The 20,063-nt window shown below is 39.2% G+C and overlaps 1 protein-coding gene across 2 annotated transcripts in view; it reads right to left on the bottom strand.

Annotated features, from left to right (window-relative positions):
- The window catches only part of LOC110537841 (myotubularin-related protein 4), a 178,231-nt gene extending 173,752 nt beyond the window's left edge, over nucleotides 1-4,479 (bottom strand). The window contains exon 1 of one of the 2 annotated variants that reach the window (XR_005035039.1): nucleotides 4,259-4,479. The gene's annotated coding sequence lies outside the window, so the exon portion shown is untranslated. The remainder of the gene's footprint in view (nucleotides 1-4,258) is intronic. The other variant, XR_005035036.1, reaches the window with a different exon arrangement.
- Between the last annotated feature and the right edge of the window lie 15,584 nt (nucleotides 4,480-20,063).

The following is a 20,063-nucleotide window of genomic DNA, read 5'->3' as shown; positions in this document are numbered from 1 at the left end:
TGCCAGGTAGACCTACTATGCAGTCAACACTTAGCTAATTGGGAAGTTTTTGGGTGAACGCCTTTAAAAACTGACTAACTGGTTAGTGCATTATTACCGAATTGAGCATCAAATATTCTACCAAGACTTACGACCAAAAACTTTAAAATACCAAGTTGAAAACAGTCATTTACATGGACTACGGCTGTCCCTGACCACAAAAATTGGTTGAAATTTTAAAATGTGTATGTTTCCATATAGACCTGCAGCTATCAAACCGTTTTGCGGCCCTGACTCCCGTCTTCATCGGGGCCCTCCGACCCCCCCCCCCCCCTCCTATTGTAGGGAGTTCTTATTGTAAAGACATCAAGCTGCGGCAATCGGGGGAGTTCAAACGGGACTTTGACTACCTGAGTGACAAGACTAATGGCAAGCGGATGGTCCTTTCTGACACTATCCAAACATACGGTCATGACTCACTTCTGCTGGCTATTTACACTGGACTCCTGGATGAAATCGAAACCCTGCCCCGAAAAAGCATTGGATTTTATCGAGAACTTCGATTTGTTTTGGAAGCGATCTCAGTTCTTATATTAGGGATGGCTTCCAACTGAAGAGGAGCTAGAATACTGAATTTTAACATTGTACAAGCGGTAAACAAGCGATGGGATTTCAGTCCTGGCCCACAACAGGTAACCCTCATCAACTCTCGTTTTTAAGTCACATTCATGTTCGAGGAATAGGCCTAAATGGTACAGTCCTGGGATATATTGTATCTATACCAAATCAAGCCAGTCTGACAGTATCTTTAAACAGAGCTGAATTGTTTTAATTTTGAGAGACTCCATCTGATCTTCAATCGAGCAGCTGATATACTGATTCATGTATATGCCAGAAGTTTGACTTTGAAAATATATTTTACTGTAACACGCTTCTCAAACCGACGTGGACCTTTACTGAATCTTGGTTACAGAAGTCTATGCCCGAATTCTGTGTCTGACTGGTTTTCATATTTTTTTTCCGACAGAGTTGTCAGAGGTGGAGGGAGATTTGCCATATTTGTGTCCCTAAGCAATTTGAATTTCTAATCCTAAATGTGGGCTTGGTAATAATGCCCAAATGACACTAGTGGGAATGTATTGCCCTCCCTCAGCTCCGCCTTGTGCTCTAAGCAAATTGTCTAAATTTACTGTCAGACTACGCTAAATCTGAATGATTAATAATAGGTGAACAATCTGGATTGGTTGATGCCAGTATCAGATGGATTTAGCTCAGTGGGTGAACTATCTTTCAACCTAAAATCACCTGATAACCAACTAAACCAACTCACTCAAACATTAAACAACCTGAAAAATCTTATCTTTTAGATATTATTCTAAGGAAGGACCCTCATAAGTATACTGCCAATGGAATCTTTGCTAATGAGCTGAGTGACCATTGTCCCATTGCCTGCGTAAGAGATGCTAGGGTACTTAAATCCCTCCCACGCATTATTACAAAGATACATTTCAGGAATTTTAATGAGCAACATGTCATGTCTGACCTGGGGTTGTGTGTGACTCGGATCAGGCCCTGAATTGTTTTACAGCTCTGTGTAACACTGTTGCAGATAAGCCTGCTCAGTATTTTTTTTAAACAATGAATAAAGGATAGATAAAACCCTTTGCTTCAAACATGAATTGTATGAAACATTTAAGGAAATAAACAGCTTGGGCTAAGGCTAGATTGACTGATACTACATCTGACTGGCAGCCCTTCAGACATTAAGAAATAGATGTCCACCTGTTGTATTCAGTGCATGTGGCAAACACACAGTTCAACAATCAAATCAAATTGTATCTGAGAATGGTGGGAATCCAGCAAACTTCTGGAAAGTAGTAAATCTCAACAAAAAAAGAGAGAATGTTTTAAGCTCCCTACCTCAGCCATCTACTTGAAATAATAGTTTCTGGAAATCCCTCTAAATCTAGTAGAGGGAGTCCTTTATTCACCTCAAAGCAGACTGTAGAAGGTGATGCACACCCAGATGCACATTCTATATTTTCATTTTAACCATTTCTTATCCATGATGTACTAAGTGCCTTGCTAAAAATCGATGTACAAAAATCCACATGGGCTGATTCTCTTGAGCCCTTCTTACTGCAGCTCTATGGCCCACTTATGCAGCACTGTGCCTCACTTGCAGCTCTGTGCTCCACCTATTGCAGAATCATTAACCTATATGTTTTACTTGACAATTGTTTCTGGTGTTATCGAAGTCCTGGAAAGCGACACAAAGGAGGAGATCCTTCTGACTTAAGACAAATACCGTCCAATTTCCAAGTTCTTAAGTCCCTGGCAAACTCTCAGCTAAACTTTAAACATCATTCTAATCTACACTAATCTATAAACGTAATGTTCCATACACACAGAAAGCTTTTTTCTCACAAATGTGTTTACATCCCAGTTAGTGAGCATTTCTCCTTTGCCAAGATAATCCATCCACCTGACAGGTGTGACATATAATGAAGCTGATTAAACAGCATGATCATTTCACAGGTGCACCTTATGCTGGGGACAATAAAAGGCCACTAAAATGTGCAGTTCTTTCACACCATGCCACAGATGTCTCCAAGTTGTAGGGGAGTGCGTAATTGGCATGCTGACTGCAGGAATGTCCACCAGAGCTGTTGCCAGATAATTTTATGTTAATTTCTCTACCATAAACTGCCTCTGTAATTTTAGAGAATTTGGCAGTCTGTCCAACAACCGCAAACCACGTCTAAACATGCCAGCCAAGGACGTCCACATGCAGTTTCTTGACACTTGACAGTGTCAAAGACCTTGGAAAGGTCTATAAATAAGGCAGCACAATGGTGGTCCATCTGAGGGATCTTAAAAACCATTGTGCTGCCTTATTTGGAGACCTTTCCAAGGCCTTCGACACTGTTGACCATGACATTCTCATTCAAAGGTTGACAAATAGGGCTGGATCAGGCTACTTGCAAGTCGTATGAGAATTAATCTAGATTCCTGGATATTACAAAAGGTGTACCGCAGGGGTTGGTTCACTTTACTATTTATATAAATTATATTTGTCTCTTAAAAACGGATAATATTTATCTGTATGCAGACGACACTTATGTATTCCATTGCCTTAACTGTTGGCCAGGCTATGCTTGTCACGGTCGTGTAATGAGGAGACCAAAGCGCAGCGTGGTGTGAATACATACTTTTAATAAATGACGAAAAAACACGAAGTACACTAAACAAACAAAATAAACGGACAAAACGGAGTGCTAACATGCAACATCACATAGACAATAACCCACGAACCCAAACTGGAAAATGGCAACCTAAATAGGTTCCCCAATCAGAGACAACGATAAACAGCTGCCTCTGATTGGGAACCAATCCAGGCCACCATAGACCTACAATATGTCTAGACACACACATCTAGACATACAAAAACCCTATAGATGAGACAAAAACACACATACCACCCTCGTCACACCCTGACCTAACCAAAATATAAAAAGAAAACAAAGAATACTCAGGTCAGGGCGTGACAATGCTAGAGCTGACTTTGTTGCCCTATAGAAAGCCCTGGTTGGTTTAAAACTTGTACTTAATGTGGGCAAGACTAAATATATGTTACCTAATTGTTGCCCAAATACCTGGGCATTTGTATTGACAAAGATTTGTTTAAAAAAACAGATGAGCTAGTTCAAAATATTTCATTTAAAAATGAAATAGCAGGAAGCAGATTGTAGAGTTAAATTTCCTGCCAGTTCTTGACTATTGTGACCATTTACCAGATTGCAGCATCAACCTTAGGATGCCGTCTACCATAGCGCCCTTCTCTTTATCACAGGTGACAGTTTTAATACTCACCACAGCATCAAAAGGTTGGCTGGTCCTCATTAAAGTCCTGTAGATCACTTCATTATTCCCTTTTTGTTTACAAAGCTCTACTACACAAGTTTCAGACTAACCTAACTTTTCTGTTAAAATATAAAAAAAGATACCAAACCATTTTGGACAAAGACAGTCCTTACTGTGTGTCCTGAATGTGACCAGTTTATTTTTGGATGCAATGTTCAGACATTCACAAAAGTAGCGACAAAATAACACAATCATTCAAACCGGAAAATGTAGGCTACATTAGTTCTAGCGCTGAGGAAAGATTGACGTAATACAAGCGGTCATATTTAGCCAACTCTCGGCTGACAGAAACCACAATATGAATTAGATGATAGCAATGATTATTTACAATTCATAACATCACGGGTGAGCTCACCATTGATACAAAGTCATCCGACGATGGGTAGTTAGTTTGTTGGCACCACCATCTTTGCTTTTTCGCGTCAACCAAAGATATTAACAGGAGACAAGATGACTTGTCTGGTTGCAGGATGCATGTTGAAGGGGGTGTAACGTCGAAGATAATTCGTTCCCCTTCCAGAAGTTACTCAAAAGATGAGTGAACCATTCCTTCGCCTCATAACATATTTGTTATGACTGACGTTGACGTGACAGACAGAATGCATCGTATAATGTCAACAAATACGGCGCCACCCACACAGTTCCTTCGAAAAGTTAAGACCCCTTGACTTTTCCCACATTTTGTTACAGCCTTATTCTAAAATTGATTAAATAAAACATTTCCCTCAGCAATTCCCCATAATGACATAGCGAACACAGGTTCAGAAATGTTTTGCAAATTTAAAAATGAACTGAAACACCTTATTTCCATAAGTATTCAGAACCTTTTCCATGACACTCGAAATTTAGCTCAGGTGCATCCTGTTTCCAATGATCATCATTGAGATGTTTATACAACTTCATTGGAGTCCACCTATTTAAATTCAATTCATTGGACATGATTTGGAAAGGCACACATACACACACCTGTCAATATAAACGTCCCACAGTTGACAGTGCATGTCAGAGCAAAAACCAAGCCATGAGGTCGAAGGAATGGTCCATAGAGCTCCGAGACAGGATTGTGTCGAGGCACAGATCTGTGGAAGGGTACCAAAAAATTATTTCAGCATTGAAGTTCCCTAAGAACACAAGGGCCTCTATCATTCTTAAAATGGAAGAAGTTTGGAACCGCCAAGACTCTTCCTAGAGCTGGCCGCCTGACCAAACTGAGCAATCGGGGGAGAAGGGCCTTGGTCCGGGAGGTGACCAAGAACCCGAATTGTCACTCTGACTCTTGATTTCCTCTGTGGAGATGGGAGCAGTGGCAGTTCTAGACCATTTCAACTGGGGGGGCCAAGCTGGGGCCAGTTGTACTGTTAGAGGGGCCAGTTACATTAGACATTGTTGTCATCATTTTCTTCACTGTATTGCAGGCATTAGCAGGCAAAAGACCATGTTCATAATCATCATCGTTGCCACTGTCTAATAACAGATGTAAAAAAAGAACGATAGCAAAAATGAGTTATGTACACATTATTTCGTACTCCACATTTAGGGGGGCCACAAGGGGGTCCAAAATTGTTGTCACAGGAGCACTGCCCCCCCTGCGTGGTGTTTATACTTGTGTACTATTGTTTGTACAGATGAACGTGTTATCTTCAGGCATTTGGAAATTGCTCCCAAGGATGAACCAGACTTGTGGAGGTCTACATTTTCTTTTCTGAGGTCTTGGCTGATTTCTTTTGCTTTTCCAATGATGCCAAGCAAAGAGGCACTGAGTTTGAAGGTAGGCCTTGAAATACATCCACAGGTACACCTCCAACTGACTCAAATTATGTAAATTAGCCTAACAGAAGCTTCTAAAGCCATAACATCATTTTCGGGAATTTTTCAAGCTGTTTAAAGGCACAGTCAACTTAGTGTATGTAAACTTCTGACCCCCCGGAATTGTGATACAGTGAATTATAAGTGAAATAATCTTTCTGTAAACAATTGTTGATAAAATTACTTGTGTCATGCACAAAGTAGATGTCCTAATTGGCTTGCCAAAACTATAGTTTGTTAACAAGACATTTGTGGAGTGGTTGAAAAAAGAGTTTTAATGACCCCAACCTAAGTTTATGTAAACTTCCGACTTCAACTGTAAATCTTTTGTCTATCCGATTCACCCTCTGAATGGCACACATGCACAATCCATGTATCAATTGTCTCAAGGCTTCAAAATCCATCTTTAAAAATCTACACTGATTGAAGTGAATTTAACAAGTGAAATCAATAAGGGATCAGCTTTCACCTGGATTCACATACGTGGTCAGTCTGTCAAGAAAAGAGCATGTTTTTTAATGATTGGGTGTCGCTCTGGCAATTAAAAACTTTTACTCTATCACACTGGGCACATAATGTGAGATGAATACACAGATACAGTTAAAAAAAGTTTGAAATATCCAATAAATGTCGTACCACTTAATGATTGTGTCCCACTTGTTGTTGATTCTTCACAAAAAAATACAGTTTTATATCTTTATGTTTGAAGCCTGAAATGTGGCAAAAGGTCGCAAAGTTCAAGGGGGCCGAATACTTTCGCAAGGCACTGTATATATATATATATATATATATATATATTATATTATATATATTATATATTATATTATATATATATTATTTTTTAAACACTACCACTGCAAACACTCAGAACAAAGAGAGCAGCAGTGCCTGGACTTTGCGGTCTCCCTCTTCAAGTCCCCCTTCAGAGACTGGCTGCCTGTTGAGAACAATTGACAGGCAGAACCTCCCACCCCCACCTCTATATTCCACATACCAGAATTCAGTATTTTAGTCTGATTGCCATGTGAGTGTACCAAAAAAAAAAAAAAAAAAAAAAAAAAAGAGAATTGTGTCAAAAACTATCAATGCATTAAAATCTTAAATATTGCCAGGTTGGTTTTCACAGCTGTTTCACAAGGTGTTCATTATTGTAAGGTATACTTCAATGGTATTTATTATTCGTCATTGTATCCTAGGACCTACAATAGAGAGATATACACACACACACACATAAATATATATATACACACACACACACACACACACACACACACACACACACACACACAAGAGCTATGTGAGATATAATTTTTAAAAATCATAATAGAGGACTTCTGAAATTATATAATTTCAGTGTAGATAAGGGAAGGGCAGGTTAAAATAAAACATGACAGCCAGTGTATGAATCAAACGGATTTGCACTTTACATGTTGGGTTTATATATTTTTGTTCGGTATAGCTAGCTAGCTTGCTAGTTAAAATTTAAAAAGTATGACGTTGACATGATCAGTTCAATGAAAGCAAGAGATCTAAGGTGATTTGATGTAATTTTATCTGTGTAAATCTATGGTAGCCCCCCAGGGGGCTTACACTATCCAAGCTCACTGTGCGGTGACAGGGCTGTCCCCTAATCTTAAAACGTGCATTTTCATATAGACACACCCTGTTTGAATAAAATAAACTATATGTAGGCTCCTGACCTTCTCTGGTGCTGTAAGCACTGCGATTAAAAACGAGGACACACAAATTACTCAAACGGAGGGAGCCAAAGATAAATATAGCCTAACCAGAAAAAAACAAAACTGTTCCCTATCCTCCTCCTGCTGCACGCTGCTGCTGGCCTTTACAGGCAACTTCAGTAATAGGCTACACCAGCGGTCTGTAACCTTTTCCATTTGGAGTGCCAAGTTATCGTAAACTTTTTACTGATCTGTGTGCCAGTAATTTTTTTGTAATTATGCACATTTGTGGAACAGTTTAATTTAATGTACAAAAAAGTCTTCATATCTCAAAATCAATGTCATGTGGTTAATCTAAATGAAAATAATACAAATCTAAAAGTAACTTCTATTGCCGATATGTAAAAACAGCCTACATAAAGCTAACAAATAAAAACAGCAGCCCAGAGGTAGAAAACATCCTGATGAAAATAAATATCCTATAAATCACATAGTTGATACATGCATAGCCTATTGTATTAACTGCTTAATTTTGGAAACCAAGTCAAACCTGTGATAGAAACAGATATTCACAACAAAGCATATTTCACTAAACTGTTGACAGTCCCTCTCTGCGCACTCGAGAAAGGAATGAAGAGAGACGGGAAGAGATGGAAACACACAGTAGTGAGATATTCTGTAGCTAAAAGATAATGTGTCAGCCTATTAAATATGAAAACATAGGCTATTCAAAATCAAATTCACTATAATTTTAGGCTAAGCCGCCCTGCACAATCCATGAACCAACAGCATCACTTAGGCCTTTAAAGTCTCTCCCAGACTCCTGGACAGAAAGTTTGGAGCGTAGCATAAGGTAACCAGTCCATCCAGTATGCATAATAATAATAATAATAATAAAGTCCACACTCAAAAGGAGATTAGGGAGTGGTCGAAATATACATTTTTGCCTGGAGGCAAATGGAGGAGGGTCATGTTTTGCAATTTAAGTCATGGGGAGGGATTAATATTATTGTTTTTTTGCCCAGGGGAGAGTCATGTAATTTGTAATCGATTAAATGTCAGTATTTGGGAATTTATTGTTTATTATATCTCGATGTGTGCCCGATGCTGCCCCTGATCTGCTGGGCACGCAATATCAAGCGCGCCTAGTGTGGTCTCAATCAAATTATCGTTAGCCAATACTATTGGCTATACAAAGAGCATGCCTGGAGAAGCACAGAGCAAAGTTACATTTCTAAGAAAATGTTCTTCGAGTTTTTGCGCTGCTGGGATGGTGTATATACACTCAGCTAAAAAATAAATGTCCAACTGCATTTTTATTTCTTCCTAATCAATAAATTAGGGGTAGGCATACCTGTTTGAAAGACACATGGATCCTGTTCATTTTTCGGCTGGTGTTAAGGCGGCGCTAGTGTCAAACGTTTGTTCATTGGTAATTTCAACCTGTTAAAGCCAGGGCTCTACTATTTTTAAACTGTTGTGCAAGGATTGGTAATTTACCTTGATTATACCAGCTCGCTTGCCCTGGAAATATGAGGTGTCCTTAGAAATATGATCCAATGTGTTAATTTCAGGCCACGCTGATAGGGAAATGTTATACAAAGCAAAAGCTGGTTTCAGGGGGTGACGAGGTTGGTTATTGCATTAATTTTGACAGCGGAAACACAGTCTATTCAGCCGTGACGCACACTGCCCAAAAGCGCATGGAAAAACAGTTTTTATTGCTTCTGGTGCCTCTATACTTTGTATTTTGAAACATTCCCCCCCATTCCTAAAAGAAACAAAGCTTTAATAAAAGATAACATTTGAGAGGAGCAAAACAGTGAGCTCTCATTCCCTTTTTTTTAATGTATTTTAGACAGGCCAACATTTTCGCCATGCAGATCCTGTTTTGGATGTGCGTAAAACCCCCTCCATGATGTAGGCTACAGGTGTCCATGCCCATCATGAAACGAGAGATGAGAAACCTCTGAATAGCAGTCAACTTCATATTTAAAGTTATTTTCCTGTAACAATTGCTTGTTTTCAGTTTCATACTGTACAGTCGTGGCCAAAAGTTGAGAATGACACAAATATGAATTAATTTTCAAAGTCTGCTGCCTCAGTTTGTATGATGGTAATATGCGAACACTCCAGAATGTTATGAAGAGTGCAATTAATTGCAATTCATCTGATCAAAGTCCCTCTTTGCCATGCAAACGAACTGAATCCAAAAAGAAAACAAGATTTCACTGCATTTCAGCCCTGCCACAAAGGGACCAGCTGACATCATGTCAGTAATTCTCTTGTTAACACAGGTGTGAGTATTGACGAGGACAAGGCTGGAGAGTTCACTGTCATGCTGATTGAGTTCGAATAACAGACTGGAAGCGTCAAAAGGAGGGTGGTGCTTGGAATTATTGTTCTTCCTCTGTCAATCATGGTTACCTGAAAGGAAACACGTGCTGTCATCACTGCTTTGCACAAAAAGGGCTTCACAGGCAAGGATATTGCTACCAGTAGGATTGCACCTAAATCAATCATTTATCGGATCATCAAGAACTTCAAGGAGAGCGGTTAAAATGTTGTGAAGAAGGCTTCAGGGCGCCCAAGAAAGTCCAGCAAGCGCCAGGACAGTCTCCTAAAGTTGATTCAGCTGCGAGATTGGGGCACCACCAGTACAGAGCTTGCTCAGGAATGGCAGCAGGCAGGTGTGAGTGCATCTGCACACACAGTGAGGCGAAGACTTTTGGAGGATGGCCTGGTGTCAAGAAGGGCAGCAAAGAAGCCACTTCTCTCCATGAAAAACATCAGGGACAGACTGATATTCTGCAAAAGGTACAGGGATTGGACTGCTGAGGACTGGGGTAAAGTCATTTTCTCTGATGAATCCCCTTTCCGATTGTTTGGGGCATCCGGAAAAAAGCTTGTCCGGAGAAGACAAGGTGAGCGCTACCATCAGTCCTGTGTCATGCCAACAGTAAAGCATCCTGAGACCATTCATGTCTGGGTTGCTTCTCAGCCAAGGGAGTGGGCTCACTCACAATTTTGTGTAAGAACACAACCATGAATAAAGAATGGTACCACACGCATCCTCCGAGAGCAACTTCCCCCAACCATCCAGGAACAGTTTGGTGACGCACAATGCCTTTTCCAGCATGATGGAGCACCTTGCCATAAGACATAACTAAGTGGCTCGGGGAACAAAACATATATTTTGGGTCCATGGCCAGGAAACTCCCCAGACCTTAGTCCCATTGAGAACTTGTGGTCAATCCTCAAGAGGCGGGTGGACAAAGAAAACCCCACAAATTCTGGCAAACTCCAAGCATTGATTATGCAAGAATGGGCTGACATCAAATCAGGATGTGGACCAAAAGTTAATTGATAGCATTCCAGGGCCGAAATGCAGAGGTCTTGCAAAGGGTCAACACTGCAAATATTGACTCTTTGCATCAACTTCATGTAATTGTCAATAAAAGCCTTCGACACTTATGAAATGCTTGTAATTATACTTCAGTATTCCATAGTAACATCTGACAAAAATATCTAAAGACACTGAGGCAGCAGACTTTGTGAAAACAAAATTTGTGTCATTCTCTCAATTTTTGGCCACAACTGTATGTTCAAACCCAAACCAAGTAGCCTCCCCTTGCCCTATTATAACGAAGGCTGGTTCAACAGCAATGCATTGTGTATTTTTTAATCCTGACGATTTTATATTACATTTATTTGTAAAAAGATTAACAATTTATGAACTTAAAATCCCATTTTAATTCAAAAAGTAATAATTTTACGACAAATAACATGTAAAGTAAAATATATATTTTTTAAATTCGATTTTTATTTTTGTTTTTGTAATAGGCAGGATTTAAAAAAAATACAAGCAAAATTATTAGAAAGATTCACCGTCCTGGTTTTATGGTGAGAACATCCATGGTGTGCATGCAATACAACTTCTGGTTGTGTGAATGCGATCTTTAAGTTCCAATATGTTTATAAAATATACATTTGGAAACAGTATAAAAGTGAGTGGAGATTCTCCCGCTCTCTTTATTTTGGATCTTCGCCTAGATGCTGTGAAAAGTTTGGATATGCATAAAACCCTCCATATTCTGTTGTTTTAATTCTTTAGTCTATTCATTTTGGCCTTTACTACTTTACAAAAAAATAAATCATAAGAAACAAGGTTTGAAGTGTCAGTCCTAAATCTAGGAGATATAAAACAAAATCTCTAGGAAGAGTCTTGGTGGTTCCAAACTTCCATGTAAGAATGATGGAGGCCACTCTACCATAACGGCCTAGTTGGTGGAGTGCTGCAGAGATGGTTGTCCTTCTGGATGGTTCACCCTTCTCCACAGAGGAACTCTAGAGCTCTGTCAGAATGATCATCTGGTTCTTGGTCACCTCCCTGACCAAGACCTCTCCCCAGTTTGGCCGGGCAGCCAGCTCTAGAAAGAGTCCTGGTTCTAAACTGCTTCCATTTAAGAATGATGGAGACCACTCTGTTCTTGGAGACCTTCAGTGCTGCAGAAATGTCTCTGTACTCTTCCCAAGGTCTGTACCTCGACACAATCCTGTCTCTGAGCTCTACGGACTCTAATTCCTTTGACCTCATGGCTTGGTTTTTGCTCTGACAGGCACTGTCAACTGTGAGACCTTATAGACAGGTGTGTACCTTTCCAAATCATGTCCAAGCAATTGAATTTACCACATGTAGACTCCAATCAAGTTGTAGAAACATCAAGGATGATCAATGGAATTTCAAGTATCATAGCAAAGGGTCTGAATACTTATGTAAATAAGGTATTTCATTAGATTTTTTTTGCAAAAACCTGTTTTCGCTTTGTCAATATGGGGTATTGTGTGTAGATTGATGAGGGAAAACAATATTTGATACATTTTAGAATAAGGCTGTAACATAACAAAATGTGGAAAAAGGGAAGGGGCCTGCATACTTTACGAATGCACTTTATTTCCAAATTGAAGCCATGCAATTACTTAGAACAATGTGGACTGCAAACAGGTTCAAGTTAAGTATTTAGCAAAGACGTGACCGGTGTACATTTTGTCATTTAGTTTCTGTAAGCTATTTAATATACTATTAAGAACCAACATTAGAATTGGAGTTCATCCCAAAGCAATACATAAGACTGTAAATGCACAACATATTTAGCCATGGAGCATATTCTGATTGGCCAGTGAGGAGCTGTCATCAAAAACCAGTCTTTTCGTGCCACCGCCAGAATTGCGCCCATCATTCTTGGTTGTGAAAACAGCAAAAATATTTCTGACACACACCCAAATCTATAGCGTTACCACCAGCACTTCGATTTAGCATTGCATTAGGTTTTGTTTTGTTAAAAATGGAGCCCATAGTCTACTATCCATAGATTTTTCAGCAAATTCCTTAAGTTACCATGCACTTCTTAAATATCCTGTTAGTGAAGGGCTTGGTGTGTTAAGTTAAACCCATTGAGGTGGTATGGGAAGGTATTGTGACTTTGGTCAAATAAAATGGCTAAAAGCATAGGCCTACCCCTTTGATAGTTTAAGATTAGGGGGGAAATGATGGTCCCGATTATATAAAAGCGATCTATAACAATGCTTTATGCCAGGACCAAGCTGTAAAATGCAGGGGAAACAAATGACTGACACATATGGGATATCTTTGGTTTGTCTATGACATTCAGAGGCTGTGCTACAACCTTTTATAGCATAGGAGACAAAACTGGCTTTGCTTGGGAAGTAATTTGTGATTCTGTCACTATCAATTGACAGGCTATTAAACATACTAACTGTAAAATCAGTCAGGAGCAATCCAGGTAGCCTAAGTTTAGAAAATGTATCTATAGGCTATATTATCATCATCATAATTTCTTCTTCAAGGCTGTCATTTAAGAAATAAATTGTGAAGCATTTGTGGCACGCTACAGGCTGGCAGGAGCACTCAGCACTTCAACAACATGCCTATAAAACTTTTGCATTTAGGCTGTATAAAATGACTTTTTAAATAAATATTTAAGAATTAAATAGTAAATTAAAAGAAAAATGCCTTAGGCTATACAGTCGTTTTACAGTGCCTTTGAATTCACTTTTAGGAAACAAGTTTGGCCAGTCTTTGGTTTGAGGATCAAACGATGAGTTATGCATGCCTAGTTTGTTAATTTAGCCTAGCAGGAGCTATTATATATTCCCATGCCCTAAATCACAGATCTATTTTGTAACAATATCATGGAATAAAATTTGAAAAAAAGTATAGTTTCCCAAATGAAAAAGTTACAAGTGCATATAGGCCTACCTTCTGATATGCGGCTGCGTAAAAAGAACAAATGGCCTTTTCTCTAATCCATTGACGATCAGATACTTCAGTTGTAACTGGTTCTGCTGCGCTCAATTTTTACAGTTAGACTATCCTCTAACAATAACCTGTTTATCGAAATCAACACATCTCCGGTGCTGCAGCATCCACTCATTCGTTATCGTGCTGTTATTCAACGTTTCTCCAGTCATGTAAAATTACGTTGAATTACATGAAGAGATATTTATATTGGAAATATATGCTGTAGTGATGTCCGGATCGACTCATAACCTGCAGTCCCTGTGGGTCGGACAGGTTTACGGTCAGGAAATATTGTGTGGATGAAAAGGCGGGTGGGTGGCGGGCGGGTTGAACAAAGAGAAATCAATGCATTAAAAAGAGCCCAAGCAAATAAAATCAGTTAGCGGTTTTTATAAATAAATAAATGCAGATATTAGCCTTTCACAAATATGTGTTTTGGTCTTTACTCCGCAGACAAAGTGGCAATATTATATACATAGAATTAATTAATACGTCGATTCATTTTTGGGTCATCTTTTGAATTATGCTGCTCATTTAACATCATGGTGGTTTGACGGTGAGTAGACGTTATCACTTAGTTAACATTAGCTGGCTAGCTAGCCATCTTGCCAACACTGTAGTTAGCCAAGCTTAAGTTAACTAGCAATCGGTGCGAACACTGGACTGGCACCAAAGTGAATGCTCACCTTTGATACAAAAAAGAACACCATTACTGTCTGGGCCCATTATGCTAGTGGGCTTGTTTCAGTTTGTTTTCAGAAAAATGCAATCTGCAAAAAGCAAGATAGTTGGCACAGATCTATCAGTCAGCCCATGTGCTTGCATTCATGATGAGAAGATTATTGTTAGCTAACTAGCTAGCTATATTAGAATGCACGTAACTAAAACCAGTGCAGGAACCATTTTCCTGCATGATGTTCTGTCATCAGTGCACTTCATTTGCGGTTGAAATATATAGCCAATACATTTTGTATCGAGTTAGATTATGGTTTCAGTAATAAAATATCTAGCATGTGCTTGTCCTAAGCTCATTGTGAAGTTTCCATAAAGTGTCGCTTTAGCATGACCTTTGACTATTGCAAAGCACTGTAGTGAATCTACAATACAAATGCTGACATCTAATGTTGGCATTACGATCTGCAAGTGACTGCATCGGTAGTGAACAGTGAAGTTTCAGATTTACTTTGAGACTAAGTTTAATTCATTCAGCCCATCTTGTTAATTAGCGTGCTTGTGGTGCTTCAGCACAAACACTTCTGGATTCTTATCCACGGCCATAGATGAAGATGTCTATGTTGTACGTAAGGAGGTCAGTGTTTTTTTTTCTTTTTCGTATTTACAGAGGACATTCTTGGTGGTTATCAGGGAAACCACAAAAAAATGTAAATTTTTATATTTAGTTAAGAAATCAGCATTTAGTGAATTTGTTAATCCTTTAGCACATAGTGCTGAAAGGCCTGTGTAATCTGTGACTTTTGACTCCATAAAATCGTATCGGACCCAAAAATCCCATATCAGTTGGGGTCTAATTAAAAATTCATAAAAGTGTATCATTCTTGTGCAATTCACATCTATAGGCTACATTTAAGTTCCTTTCATTATTTTTTTAATCTGCCGTTAGCGCGTAAGCTTTAGGGCGTAATTGTATGCGTGCCTAATACACGCCAATTGCCAAATGCTTTTGTGAACTTGGGCAGAAAAAGTTAATGTTGAGTCAATTCAGTGTTTAATTCGATAAGAGAAAAGCAGTGAATGGGAGAGCTTAAAGAGTGGGCCAGAACAGTAACCTAATTGATTTCAAATATGGCATGTCAATGGAACCGTAATGTTCAGATGGGAACAGTAGGACTAACTGAAATATGGACATACAGTGCCTTGCGAAAGTATTCGGCCCCCTTGAACTTTGCGACCTTTTGCCACATTTCAGGCTTCAAACATAAAGATATAAAACTGTATTTTTTTGTGAAGAATCAACAACAAGTGGGACACAATCATGAAGTGGAACGACATTTATTGGATATTTCAAACTTTTTTAACAAATCAAAAACTGAAAAATTGGGCGTGCAAAATTATTCAGCCCCCTTAAGTTAATACTTTGTAGCGCCACCTTTTGCTGCGATTACAGCTGTATGTCTCTATCAGTTTTGCACATCGAGAGACTGACATTTTTTCCCATTCCTCCTTGCAAAACAGCTCGAGTTCAGTGATGTTGGATGGAGAGCATTTGTGAACAGCAGTTTTCAGTTCTTTCTACAGATTCTCGATTGGATTCAGGTCTGGACTTTGACTTGGCCATTCTAACACCTGGATATGTTTATTTGTGTACCATTCCATTGTAGATTTTGCTTTATGTTTTGGATCATTGTCTTGTTGGAAGACAAATCTCCGTCCCAGTCTCAGGTCTTTTGCAGACTGCATCAGGTTTTCTTCCAGAATGGTCCTGTATTTGGCTCCATCCATCTTCCCATCAATTTTAACCATCTTCCCTGTCCCTGCTGAAGAAAAGCAGGCCCAAACCATGATGCTGCCACCACCATGTTTGACAGTGGGGATGGTGTGTTCAGCTGTGTTGCTTTTACGCCAAACATAACGTTTTGCATTGTTGCCAAAAAGTTCAATTTTGGTTTCATCTGACCAGAGCACCTTCTTCCACATGTTTGGTGTGTCTCCCAGGTGGCTTGTGGCAAACTTTAAACAACACTTTTTATGGATATCTTTAAGAAATGGCTTTCTTCTTGCCACTCTTCCATAAAGGCCAGATTTGTGCAATATACGACTGATTGTTGTCCTATGGACAGAGTCTCCCACCTCAGCTGTAGATCTCTGCAGTTCATCCAGAGTGATCATGGGCCTCTTGGCTGCATCTCTGATCAGTCTTCTCCTTGTATGAGCTGAAAGTTTAGAGGGACGGCCAGGTCTTGGTAGATTTGCAGTGGTCTGATACTCCTTCCATTTCAATATTATCGCTTGCACAGTGCTCCTTGGGATGTTTAAAGCTTGGGAAATCGTTTTGTTTCCAAATCCGGCTTTAAACTTCTTCACAACAGTATCTCGGACCTACCTGGTGTGTTCCTTGTTCTTCATGATGCTCTCTGCGCTTTTAACGGACCTCTGAGACTATCACAGTGCAGGTGCATTTATACGGAGACTTGATTACACACAGGTGGATTGTATTTATCATCATTAGTCATTTAGGTCAACATTGGATCATTCAGAGATCCTCACTGAACTTCTGGAGAGAGTTTGCTGCACTGAAAGTAAAGGGGCTGAATAATTTTGCACGCCCAATTTTTCAGTTTTTGATTTGTTAAAAAAGTTTGAAATATCCAATAAATGTCGTTCCACTTCATGATTGTGTCCCACTTGTTGTTGATTCTTCACAAAAAAATACAGTTTTATATCTTTATGTTTGAAGCCTGAAATGTGGCAAAAGGTCGCAAAGTTCAAGGGGGCCGAATACTTTCGCAAGGCACTGTATTTCTATAACCTGTCGCACTGCCTAACATAATATTAACTCCTGCAGAATCGTGAAAAAGCATAAAAGCTAATAGTTTTTCAAACATATAAAACAAATAGCTGACACGTGCATTACTAGTATTGATGCACTGCAAAAGGTATTGAGCTACTTCACAGTTGTTGCCTGATAAACGTTCAGGTGCATGTCTCTCTGATATCAGGGGAGCCAGAGTGGTTTGACACTTTAGCTAACTGAGGGAGAGAGTGGGGCGTTCTGCTTGGCTACGGCAGAGATGTTCTCCTCTCTTACTGTGCTCCGTCTCTCCCTTTCTCGAATTGGTAAAACTAAAATAAGTTTAAACCGCAGATTCTAAGGAACAATTTGATATGCAGAAATTGAGACTGCATTTAGAATTGCTGATACAACCATAGATTAACCACAGGTGACAAGCTGTTTTTAGTAAATCTGATAGATTATTAGGTAATTGAGGGGAAGAGAGAGGAATATTACTTGGTTCCTGTCTGTCTCTCGCTCACAAAGAAAGAGAGAGAGAAAGGAAGTAAAGGAATGTCTGGGGTAGGGAGAGAGTAGTAGGCAAGGAGGTTTGAGAAGAGATAAAAAAAGGATGGTGGAGAAGAGATGTAGATCTGTGGATTTATAAAAAGGTTTGATAAAATTAGACTTCGCACCATTATCAAAGAAAAATGCCTTGACTGAATTTCCACAAGGTAATATACTGAGATAGGAATGACAAAGACACAAAGTAAATTTAGCATGAAAATATCTATTTTTGTAAATATTTTATGCATGATAATTGTGATGTTTACACTGGAGGGCAAATTCAAGGATCAAATGTATGAACTGGTTTAGGGTTGGGCAGTATCCAGATTTCCATACCGTGCCTGAACCATCCCAGAATAAACGGTATTACCGGTAACGCACATAAAGTGTGGTATATATTTTTTCCAAATGTAAAAAAAGCCCAAATAACATTACTTATGCAAAATAAATGCTAACAAGTACTAAGGAATTCTCATAGCTGATGCTAGCTAACTGCTACTGAGCACATGCAAACGTTTACTACTAGGACAGACAACCCAGCTCATAAAGTTATGGAAGTATCTCAAAACAAAGTTTGCAGCACACACAAATTAAATATTAGGCATTAGGGATCTTAATCCAGGAGGAGGATTGACTCTTCTGCTGTTACCAAGAAGCTTGATCAAGCAAGCCAACGTTAGCTAACATTAGCAAAACCCAGCTGGAGAGAATTTATTTGGCACATCTTAGATAGTCAACTTAATAGTTAAAAGAAGCTGGCGATTATTAGTAGTGAATTGCAAACAAGTGTAACTTGATCACCTAACTTAAGTTACGCTGCAGGAGTGACTCACCTTACGAAGCTCCCATTATGTTCGTTGTGCTTCTTTGTGAACAAACACATGTGACTTGCTCAAATGTCTTGTTTGGGAAATTTGTACAGGTAAACTTCATAATGAAAAAGCTTCAAAATAAAAAAAAATTAACGGGCGAAATTCTGAACACGATATGCATTATTACCTAGTGCACAAGTTGACTTTAAAAAGTACTAATATTCAAAGCCCCCCCCCCCCCCCAAAAAAATACTTACCAGAAAGCTAACAAAATGCTAAGAAGTACTAAGGAATCCTCATAGAGAATGCTAACGAGCACATTGAACATTTTGTATATTTATGTTTTTTTGTTGTACTTTTTAACCCCAATTTTGGGGTAATTACAGTCTTGTCTCATCGCTGCAACTCCAGTAAGGATTCAGGAGAGGCGAAGGTCGAGAGCCATGACTACTCCAAAACATGATCCTGCCAAGCCGCACTGCTTCTGGACACACTGTTTGCTTGCTTAACCCGGAAGCCAGCCGCACCAATGTGCCAGAGAAATCAACTGGCAACCCTCCTGTACAACTGGCAACCCTCCTCCAGGAGGGGTTTCGCTGCTGTTATCAAGCAAATGCTTGATTTGGGAAGAAGTTCCACACTTAGCTAACTAGTTACTAAGTTAGCAAACCAATTGCACAACTTCAGAGGATTTGGCACGTCAGACAGTTAACTTAATAGCTACAGTTGAAGTCAGAAGTTTACATGCCAAATACATTTACACTCAGTTTTTCACAATTCCTGACATTTAATCCTAGTAAACATTCCCTGTTTCTGGTCAGTTAGGATCACCACTTTATTTTAAGAATGTGAAATGTCAGAATAGTAGAGAATTATTTCTTTCACCTTTTATTTCTTTCATCACATTCCCACTGGGTCAGAAGTTCACATACACTCAATTTGTATTTGGTAGCATTGCCTTTAAATTGTTTAACTTGGGTCAAATGTTTTGGGTAGCCTTCCGCAAGCTTCCCATAATAAGTTGGGTGAATTATGGCCAATTCCTCCTGACAAAGCTGGTGTAACGGAGTTTGTAGGCCTCCTTCCTCGCACACGCTTTTTCAGTTCTGCCCACAAATGTTCTATAGGATTGAGGTCAGGGCTTTGTGATGGCCACATCCAATGCCTTGACTGTTGTCCTTAACCTTTTGCGTGTAGGGGGCAGTATTTTAGTTTTTGGCTAAAAAACATACCCATTTGAAACTGCCTATTTCTCAGCCCCAGAAACTAGAATATGCATATAATTGTCAGATTAGGATAGAAAACACTAAAGTTTTCAAAACTGTAAAAATATTGTCTGTGAGTATAACAGAACTGATATTGCAGGTGAAAGCCTGAGGAAAATCCAATCAGGAAGTGCCTCTTATTTTGAAACCTCTGTGTTCCTATATGCATTCCTATCCTCCATTTAAAGGGATATCAACCAGATTCATTTTCCTATGGCTTCTCTACAGTCTTTAGACATAGTTTCAGGCTTTTATTTT

Source organism: Oncorhynchus mykiss, chromosome 12 (genome assembly GCF_013265735.2).
Source record: "Oncorhynchus mykiss isolate Arlee chromosome 12, USDA_OmykA_1.1, whole genome shotgun sequence".
Lineage (NCBI taxonomy): Eukaryota > Metazoa > Chordata > Actinopteri > Salmoniformes > Salmonidae > Oncorhynchus > Oncorhynchus mykiss.
The sequence above is the reverse complement of the archived record's forward strand: the minus strand, read 5'-3'. Positions and strand labels throughout refer to the sequence as shown.